Below are 9782 nucleotides of genomic sequence, written 5' to 3'. Positions count from 1 at the left end.
CCAGTGCGTAAGGGCTTTGGCGTTTTTACAAGGGCGTTGATGATGGCTTTTCATCAAAACGTGCATCAGGGCATAATAGCCCGAGCACAATCAACAGCATCAGCAGCAAGCATCTTGCAATGGTGTGGCGCCTTTGGGCCAAAAATGGTCGAATGGCTGCTTCGTATGAATGGGCTAGTCGAGAACAGGTAGCCAGGTGCATCTGACATGAGGAAACATGTCCATGTACTAGATGGGATGGGGCCACCTGTGGACAGGGCACGCAGATGAACATTAGCGGAAGTGGCGGGCTGATCGAGGCAGACTAACCGGAGGAGCTAGGCGGCACCACAACTGTGCGTGACGGTGTATTTTCAACAAAGCCACCTATCATCCGGTCCGCTCATCTCTTCCGACAGGTGGCTGAAAGACTGAAGAAAACAAGGGTAGGGGAAGACCAACCGAAAACGAAGTTACAGTTTGTTGACCCGGTATTCATTTATCCTTTCTTTGCCAGGCCTAGAACAGGTAAGAGTAACCAGAATGTTACTACCGGGCTCCCTGCTTCCCACGGGCCTTCTTCTCATAGTAGCACTGCTATGCACCTTCGGCTCTGTCAAGTTACGTAGCACAAGTCCGAGCATAAATAACTGTATATGGTACCTAGCTTGCGTGTATATATGCACTTAAAGTCAAGTTGTTCACTGATAAACCGGTCTTCACCACTGGAAAAGGGCAACAACGACGACGAGGCCGTTCAGGCTCATTACGCTCTCTTCTACGTTGACAGCGGCTATGCCCACTGAAAGGTCACTGATGTGAAAGAAAAGAAAGAGGGGTTAAGGTTGAATTTACCCTCTAGAACTACAACCAATTACCGGGAAAGTCTGGTGCGCTCACCGCCTTTTGTGACCACCATTGTGCTAAGTGATAACCTCTTCGCTCGAAGCATGCCGGGCTATAGCAGACGCACGCTTCATCTGAGTCCGTTGAAAGCCTTGAGCAAGCTCAATACAGAATGCAATGATTGCCAGGCACATGAGGCATGCCATGGTCGCTAAGAACGCGGACCATTTGCATATTCGGATAACTTCCACAACGCCCTCGGTGTCATTTATTGTCTCCGTGATCGCAATGTCGTTGTCACAGTGCCAGTATTTAGCGCTCAATGGACCAAGCTGTGTTTCGAATAACCTCTGCAGTAACTAGTCGCAGACTCGAGCGAAACAAAAACTCTTCGTAGATGGCATTGTGCTAAAGACTACGTTAAACGACTCTCTAGATTCTACCAAAATTTGCGTTAGCTATGTGGTGGCGCAACCCTCTATGGGACACGAGAAACAGGCAAAGCCTGGTTGAGAGGCACACTTCAAGCATTCCTCCACAGACTTGAACACACTGGCAGCTCCCTGCGGTTGAAGGCGCAATACCTTCTGTAGCTTGATGAACAAGGTCTGGTTAGCGTACGGATCGGTGCCATCAATGACATCGTTCATGCAGCTGCTTGCCACAACGCAAGGCTGAATGCCTCTGTAGTCCAATTCTATTTAGAGCTTTGCCAAGGCGTCTACGTAGTCGTACGGAAGTTGTACTGCCAGTCTTGAAGTTAGTTCTCCGTGGAAATAAACGGACAGTGTAAGTATCGCTAGCATCCAGGTCGACAGAATGATCATGCTTGGAAAACGAGAGTCACAACGATGACCTTCAGCGCTTGTCGTGGGTATAGTCATAGAGGTTGCGAGGAAGGACGCGATGAGAAACATCATGTAGTCGAGAACTGCATCCAAATGAAACACCCCTGTGTAGCTGCAGTCACGAACGCTCATCGCCAACCCCACAACAAGCATGATGACCAGCAAAATGCAGAACTCTTCCCTCGAACCTAATAAAACTGCGAAAAAAGACATGTCTGGGCAACCGTGGTTTCTCATAGCAAAGAATGTTTCGTATGTGTACCTGACAGGTCGGGGTACATTGAATGCTAGCACGACCTCTTCGTCTAGCATTGAAAAGGCCATGAAGATGTCCACATCTCCTTTCACTACTGGTACAAAGGCCGCAGTTACATCTTCGAAATGCCTTAAAATGAGTGTCGCGTTGTAGCTTCGAAGCACGACAAATATTTCGTTACGAAATGATGTCTTACAACTGTTGACATCGGATTTCACTCCTTCAGTGCCGGAACGCAAGCTATGTTTATTTCCCGTCTATTGAGTGCTGTGGATAACCGCCGCTGCTTTTCGGTTTTGGAAAGCGGCGTTTTCTGTGCAAAGCAAGTGCTCCTCGTAACGAGAGGAATTGTTATAGTTTATATGGCATTGCAGTCTGAATTTGTGAAGCTTGTCTCACTGTCTTTCACTTGGCTGTTTTTCTTGACTCCCATGCAGCATCGTCAGCTCTGAAAACTATTCTGTGGGCCAAGTGTGTACCGAGTGCTTCCCGATATAGAATATCAGCGCAAAGGTGATCTCCTGGATTGCTTAGGAGAAAAATAACCACGGGGAAGCTCTTGTATGCGTTAACTTTGGGGAATTCGTAGAAATCGAGACCAGCGTGAGACCAAAGGGCGTACGCGTGAGGAACTGTGCGTATAGAAGCGGGTGCTCGAAGTTTCTGCGATGTTTGGTGCAGGCAATAAACACCACGTTGTCGTTATCCCCAATGCAGTATTCTAAGTTGGCTGAGCTGTTTTCAGCTATCTCATGTGAGACAACACTAGAAACTGCAGCCACTTCACAGGTCACTGTGACCTGATATAGGAGGTAAGAAACGTCAAAATACGCCATGCGCTAATTGCGCTTGTCGCCATAACTGTCAGCTTACTTGCACAAATATTTACGCCAGAAAAGTCTCTACGATGACGCAAGATAATGGACGAATATATTTAGGAGCTGTAATGCGTAACCAGAAGAAAATAAATAGTGTTCAAATTGCCGAAACACGTCATACCCTAAGAAATACTGTGTTGCGGATACATGCCCTTAGTGCTATTCCACGTGAGAACAGGGGTAATAAATTAAAATGCGGCATGTGTATTTCCAGAACTTCTAGATCTCTTCCATATATTGAAACACTCGTAGACGCGCAATTAAATATTAATCGAATGAGAAATATATCAAAGATATTGCAGTTTCTGCAGAAAGGCAGCGAGAAGGTAACAAAGTACAAGTCGCGCAGTAGAGCATTCGGCACTTGTCACACAAAACTATGCACCTGTCACGTAAGCACGAAAATGTAAGCATCTTGGTCATTGGCGCATTTGTTCAGCTCTCTGGAGTCGATGGGAACAGTACTCCCAGTTTTTAAGAGGGTGGTGGTGACGATGCTGTGCAGAAAATAAAACACTCGTGGTCATTGAGCTGTCAAAGCTATCGTCGCCAGAGATACAACGGTAGTGATATATATGCCCTTGGCAAGTGGGGTTCACAATTTGGACAGCGTGCGTGAGAATGGAAAATATGACTACCCTTTTTATTTATTGATTTTAGCGTACCTGACATAACAGCTTAGTTCGCACCATCTTTAATAATGAGACTCGTTATAATGCGAAAATCGTAGAATCTCGAGCAATCACTTATGCTAATTCAAACAATAAAATTGTGACTGTCGCTAGAGGTTTGCTTATTTTTGCCAGCCCTGAAGCTAATGATTTTTCGCTTACTTTACTTGTTCGCTGTAATGGGCCACGTTGTTTCTGATTTAGAATGAGAGAGAGCTGAGCTTGTTGTTGGCAGGTTGTGAAGCGTTTGTCCTGTAGGCATATTTTTTCCACGTTTGCATGCCCCGTCCCTTTGTACCACTTGTTTCGCGTTATTCACTCGATTTAATTATGTTTGCAGACGGGAGTTCCATTCTAAGCATCCACACGACTTGCATGTGCGACTTATATTGTAACCACATCGACAGCGTCACCACGTGTGTAGCCGCGCTGTTTTATCAAAGGGTACATTAGGCTCAGTATTTTTACGTTGCTGCTAAAATAATTTTAAGATCAAATGAAAGGTGCGCGTGCGTGGTTGCCATTCGCGAAAACACAATACACCCGCCTCACACAAGTGTGACTGATCCTCACAACGTGTGCGACAATTGCAGTGCAGCCTTTTGCAGGACGCTGTCAGACATGCTTTGAGCTTACACTAAAAGAATAACGAGAGAGGCCCTTGTTATAGAAAACACAAACAATATTTCTAACATCATGATGTATAAAACTATCGATAAGTAAGGCTGAACAAAAATGCGAGTGCACAGTGACAAAGCTTTTGGAGTTATGTTAACGTCCATGCACTTGAAGGCCGATTAGGAGCGAGAACTGTCGCCTTTGTGTCAATCGTCCATCCTTGCCAGTGTAAAGAACTGCATGTTTAAGCACACGTGCTTTTGTTTTACAAGTACTGCGTAATAGATGACTTTGTAAGGCTGTGGCAGAAGTGGACTCTTTAAATAATACTGTTAGGGCTTGTATATTCATCGTTAATTCTTATGTTATTGTTTGTATATAAGTTGTGCAAATCTATGTATCTACTCTTTTTGTGCTCCCCTTGCACAATGACCTGTTGGGTCTGTAAGGTACTTTGAATAAAATAAATAAATCAATAAATAAATCCAACAAAACACTTGCACAGCTGACTGACATTGGTAAAACCAGAAAACATGTATTTTCCCCGTAGACACTGAGTGGCACATCAGATGTGGTGCTTGCAATAAAGTCTGCAGACTTTTTTATTACTTTACAACAAAGTCTGTAGACTTTAGATCTATCTATCTATCTATCTATCTATCTATCTATCTATCTATCTATCTATCTATCTATCTATCTATCTATCTATCTATCTATCTATCTATCTATCTATCTATCTATCTATCTATCTATTTATCTATCTATCTATCTATCTATCTATCTATCTATCTGTCTATCTATCTGTCTGTCTGTCTGTCTGTCTGTCTGTCTGTCTGTCTGTCTGTCTGTCTATCTATCTATCTATCTATCTATCTATCTATCTATCTATCTATCTATCTATCTATCTATCTATCTATCTATCTATCTATCTATCTATCTATCTATCTATCTATCTATCTATCTATCTATCTATCTATCTATCTATCTATCTATCTATCTATCTATCTATCTATCTATCTATCTATCTATCTATCTATCTATCTATCTATCTATCTATCTATCTATCTGTCTATCTATCTATCTATCTATCTATCTATCTATCTATCTATCTATCTATCTATCTATCTATCTATCTATCTATCTATCCATCTTATCTATCTATCTATCTATCTATCTATCTATCTATCCGCCTACGACTTTTAGCTCTCCGGGCCGTTTCGATAATGGTATCGATACCAAACTTGGTATGGCATAACATGACAGTATGAAAAACATATTTGAGTAGCCATAACATAAATATCATGAAATGTATGTCATGGGTGTTATGATGTCCTGCAGCTCTTGTGGTGGTTTCGTTCACATGGCATGTTGCAAAACTTGTATGGTATGACATGATTGCATGGCGAACAGAAGGACAGACCCTGTGGGGTTTAACGTCCTAAAACCACCATAGGATTATGAGAAACGCCGTAGTAGAGGGCTCCGGAAATTTCAACCACCTGGGGTTCTTTAACGTGCACCCAAATCTGAGCACACAGGCTACATTTCCGCCTCTATCGGAAATGCAGCCGCCGAAGCCGGGATTTGAACCCGCGACCTGCGGGTCAGCAGCCGAGTACCTTAGACACCAGACCACCGCGGCGGGGGAGAAGGACAGACCCTGACATGAAAATAATGATATGCGGGTCATGTAACAGCATGACTACATTCCACGCTCATGATGCGCTCGCGGCCGTTTCGCTAGCGTCACATATATCAAATATGGTATTACAGTAAGTGAATGGACGACGAAGGTATGTGACTGGTACAAACATAATAATGATGAGGTGCGTGTTATGTAACAACATGACTACATGCCTCACTCATGATGTGTTCGCGGCCGTTTCGCTAGCTTCACATATGCCATAATTTGGTATTGCGTGACGCCCATTAATGGCGAAGGTATGTGATTGGTGGAAACATGATAATAATGAGGTGCGTATCATGTGAGAGCATGACTACATGCACAGTCAAGGCGCCAATACATTTCGACATGAGGCGGTGCGCGTGCTCGCCGACGTTCATTTCGTCGCGTCATACTGGCGTTGCCATGTCACGCGCCGGTCCTGCCATATACGCGCAGGGGCGCGCCGCGCTGCTTTGACGCATGCGCGTTTCAGCACGTCCGGCGTCCCTCCGTCACGAAAAGAGGGAGACGTAGTGTTGTCTAGGTAACGCATCGGCGCGAATTGCAGCATGTCGAATTTCGCGCCGGTTGCCGTCGGGCCGCGTAGACGAACGCTGGTCGCGCCTGGCATCAGACTATAGAGTGCACGCGTTTTGCTAACGCAGCGTCGCTGCGCCCAGCGTGCGCGTGTGTCAACGGTACATTAGAGTATATTGGACCCTTCATGATGTGCTCGCGGCTGTTTCGCTAACTCCACATATACCAAATTTGGTGTTTCGTGATGTCAATGGATGACGAAACATATGACTGGTGGAAACACTATAACCCTGATACGCATGTCATCTAAGAACATGACAACATACCACGCTCATAGCTGGCTCATGGCCGTTTCGCTAGCTTCCCAAATAATAAATTTGGAATCACGTGACGTGAATAGATGATGAAGGTAAACGAGACATCTAAACATATTAATCATGACACGGAAGTCCTGTAAGGCATCATTTACCTCCACCTCGTAACGTTGTTCTGATATTAAAGTGACATATCAACATTTCTCGTTCGTGCTTCGCATATCATAGATTTACACTGTACGTGGGATCTGCAATTCTTTTTTTTATGTAAGCTATAAAGCTCTTCACTTAAGTTCTAACGTGATCACTAGGTCAAACTACTTAAAATCAGTAACGGACGATATGTTACGACGGCTAATGCTGTATACAAAACGTAATGTATTTATTTTGCGTGTTATGACCATCAAACTGTTTTTACCATTTATTTGCCATTCTAATCACCATGTATCAATAACGGATAAAGATGAATTCAGCGGAGCCTGATCTGCTTCACTGCAAATTGCTTGATCAAGTGGTCAATTGTCTGCGAGCAGTTGAGTTTAAGGTGTATGTTTGTACTAGGTTAATAGTAAGCAGAAAACCTATAACTGATCCGTGTGCTTTTCCAGACTGCACATCACATGAGACAGGTTTAGCGTCGTCAACAATGACTGTTTGTTGCCTACCAGTCGGAAACGCATCTATCTATCGAAGAAGCCTGTCATTTCTTTAGAATAGGTTTAAACTTTTATATCAACTTTTCGTTGATATAAAACTTTTCGTTGACACGGCTGAAAAGATTCTCAAAATTTATGTCATTATGATCTTGGTTGGAGTCTCTACAACTATCCCTTCCCAGACATCATAACGTACTAACTCCCACAACATCAAAGGAGCTCACTAATCACAGCACGATTCAAGAAAAAAGGTATGGTTTGACGCTAGGCAGCGATGACGGGGCTCGTAATTAAGTACTAAAATTAGAGTGAGGAGGCCCGTCAGCGTAGTGTAATCGTAACAGTGAGGGGCCCATCATAATAGCGATGCAGCTATAGTGACAGGCCCCGTCACCGTAAAGGAATGACTATACGGTTACGGGGCCCGTGACTGTAGTGTAATGGTAAAAAGGAGGAGGCTTGTTCCCGTAAGCTTGTAGTCGTCTTAGACGTCACCGTCTAACTGAACGGTACTAGAATATTTATTTTGGTAACGTTGGTCCAGCTTTTGTACTAGCTTTTGTGCAGCTGTTGTGCAGGCCACCCAGCATAAGCTCCATCCCAGTGGACCATCTTCCGTAAAATGTTTCCGTCCAGACGCAGCGCAGCTTCAAGAACTCCTGGCTTGAGAAAGCTAGGGAGCCCCGCAGCGACAATTCTGCAAAAGCACACGACACGTCGCAGTTCAGTGCGCGAACCTGACGACAAGCAGACGTATAGTCGCTCTGAAAAACGTCCCTCGACCCAGTGCAAGATGTGCAGATAGCCTCGATGGCTGCTGCATGTTGCACTACCGGACCCGCCACTTTCTGCCATGTTTCTCAGAATGTCGCCAGACGAAGGCAAGCCTTCCGGAATTCGGTGACCATGCCGACGCAATCAAGGCCGTCATTTATAACCAGTGTATGCGAGTTGTCGTAAGACTTCAGTGAACTGGGAGCGCGGAAGGAACACACACTCGAAGCAATGAAGAGGCACACAGCACCAGCCCTCATGCTGTGTGCTCGGGTCCGGGTTCCATACGTCGACGATGAAGTCGCCGACGAGGAGGAACGTTCTCGACCTGTCGTACATGCGCATGTCCAGGTCGATGAACCTTTTGACATCTTCGATTGGAAGATTGGGCTCCAGTACAGCTTCTCCTGCATCCTGGCGCCACTCTCGCGTTGCTTCGGCCTCCCACGCTCGTACACCGGGATCTTGTCGGCATCGCGGCGCGACTTCACGCTACGCTTCTGCCTCGCACGCCCGCACAAGGGGTTCCTTCTTCCAGCCTTGCCCATCCGCCGACCCTCTGAACACGCGCGTGCTAAAACGGTACTTTTATTTTACTAAAGAGCGCCAACTAGCGTACGGCACCGCCGAAGAACACGCGATCGAGTCAAGTGATCGTCTCCCTCTCTCTCTCCTTCCGTACGTCTGACGTAAATTGAGTTTTCACAAAACTCACCTTTTAATAATATCTTTTCCACAAGTAACGCCCTCTAGTGTCGTACCATTTGCAATTTTGATCGTATATGCATTCGTTATATAGTACTATTAGCACCCTCCATGGCGGGTTCAAGAACTAAAGAGAGGTGTTTATTACAGATGAAGATCAGGTGACGCCTTAAAGAGCTTCACCCCTAAAAACACCAAGGGCAGAGCGGAGTTTGGACCCTGGTTCATCCATGCTTCCGTCCGTCCATCCATGCGTCTGCTCATGCGTCCATGAGTCCATCCGTGTTTCCGTCCGTACCTTTGCCCATCCGTCCTTTATGACACCCGGAAAGACGAACAGACGCTTAGCCCAACTCATCACAATTCACTTCGTGGATCTGCTGTGACTTTTTCTTTGTTCAGTCAAGATGTAAGCACAAAGTAGTGCAAGCCCAAGTTCCCCTGTATCTCAAAAATATATCATGGTTTTGTGACCTATAACCCAAGATTTTATTTAGGAACACAGAAATAATTTTGAACTGTGCTGCATGTAGACCGTGGTATTCCACTCACTGCTTAGCTAAGATTCTTTTCTTCAGTACTGCGAGCGTTCGGCCAAGGGCTGCCGTCTGTATTGATTATTAAAAAAACGTATCTCTTCATGCTTGACGTTGTTACTGCCACCGACAATTGACGAGTCACGCACCAACGTACATATAAATGTTTCTCTTATAGTAAACCTTCTATTGAGTAGCAATTACCGAAATCCGCAGTACTTCGTCGTCAAGCACTAATATTTTGATTGTACATACACCGATAGATATGCTCAAAGTCGCCGAAGTTTGCTAAGAAATGCTTCGCATTTATAAGGTTATGAAAAAGGTTGGATATTTAGGAAGAACATTGTCAAAATCTATGAGTGATATGAATTTGTTGGCATACAAGACATTCGTTCAACCAATGTTAGATTATGCTGCTTCTGTCGGAACTCCGTACACCCAGTCAGCCATAAGTGAAATCGAGAACACAGCTAAAATCGGTCAGATTTATGTTAA

The sequence above is a fragment of the Rhipicephalus microplus genome, chromosome 3 (assembly GCF_043290135.1).
Source record: "Rhipicephalus microplus isolate Deutch F79 chromosome 3, USDA_Rmic, whole genome shotgun sequence".
Taxonomy (NCBI): Eukaryota; Metazoa; Arthropoda; class Arachnida; order Ixodida; family Ixodidae; genus Rhipicephalus; species Rhipicephalus microplus.
This window is presented reverse-complemented; position numbering follows the sequence as displayed.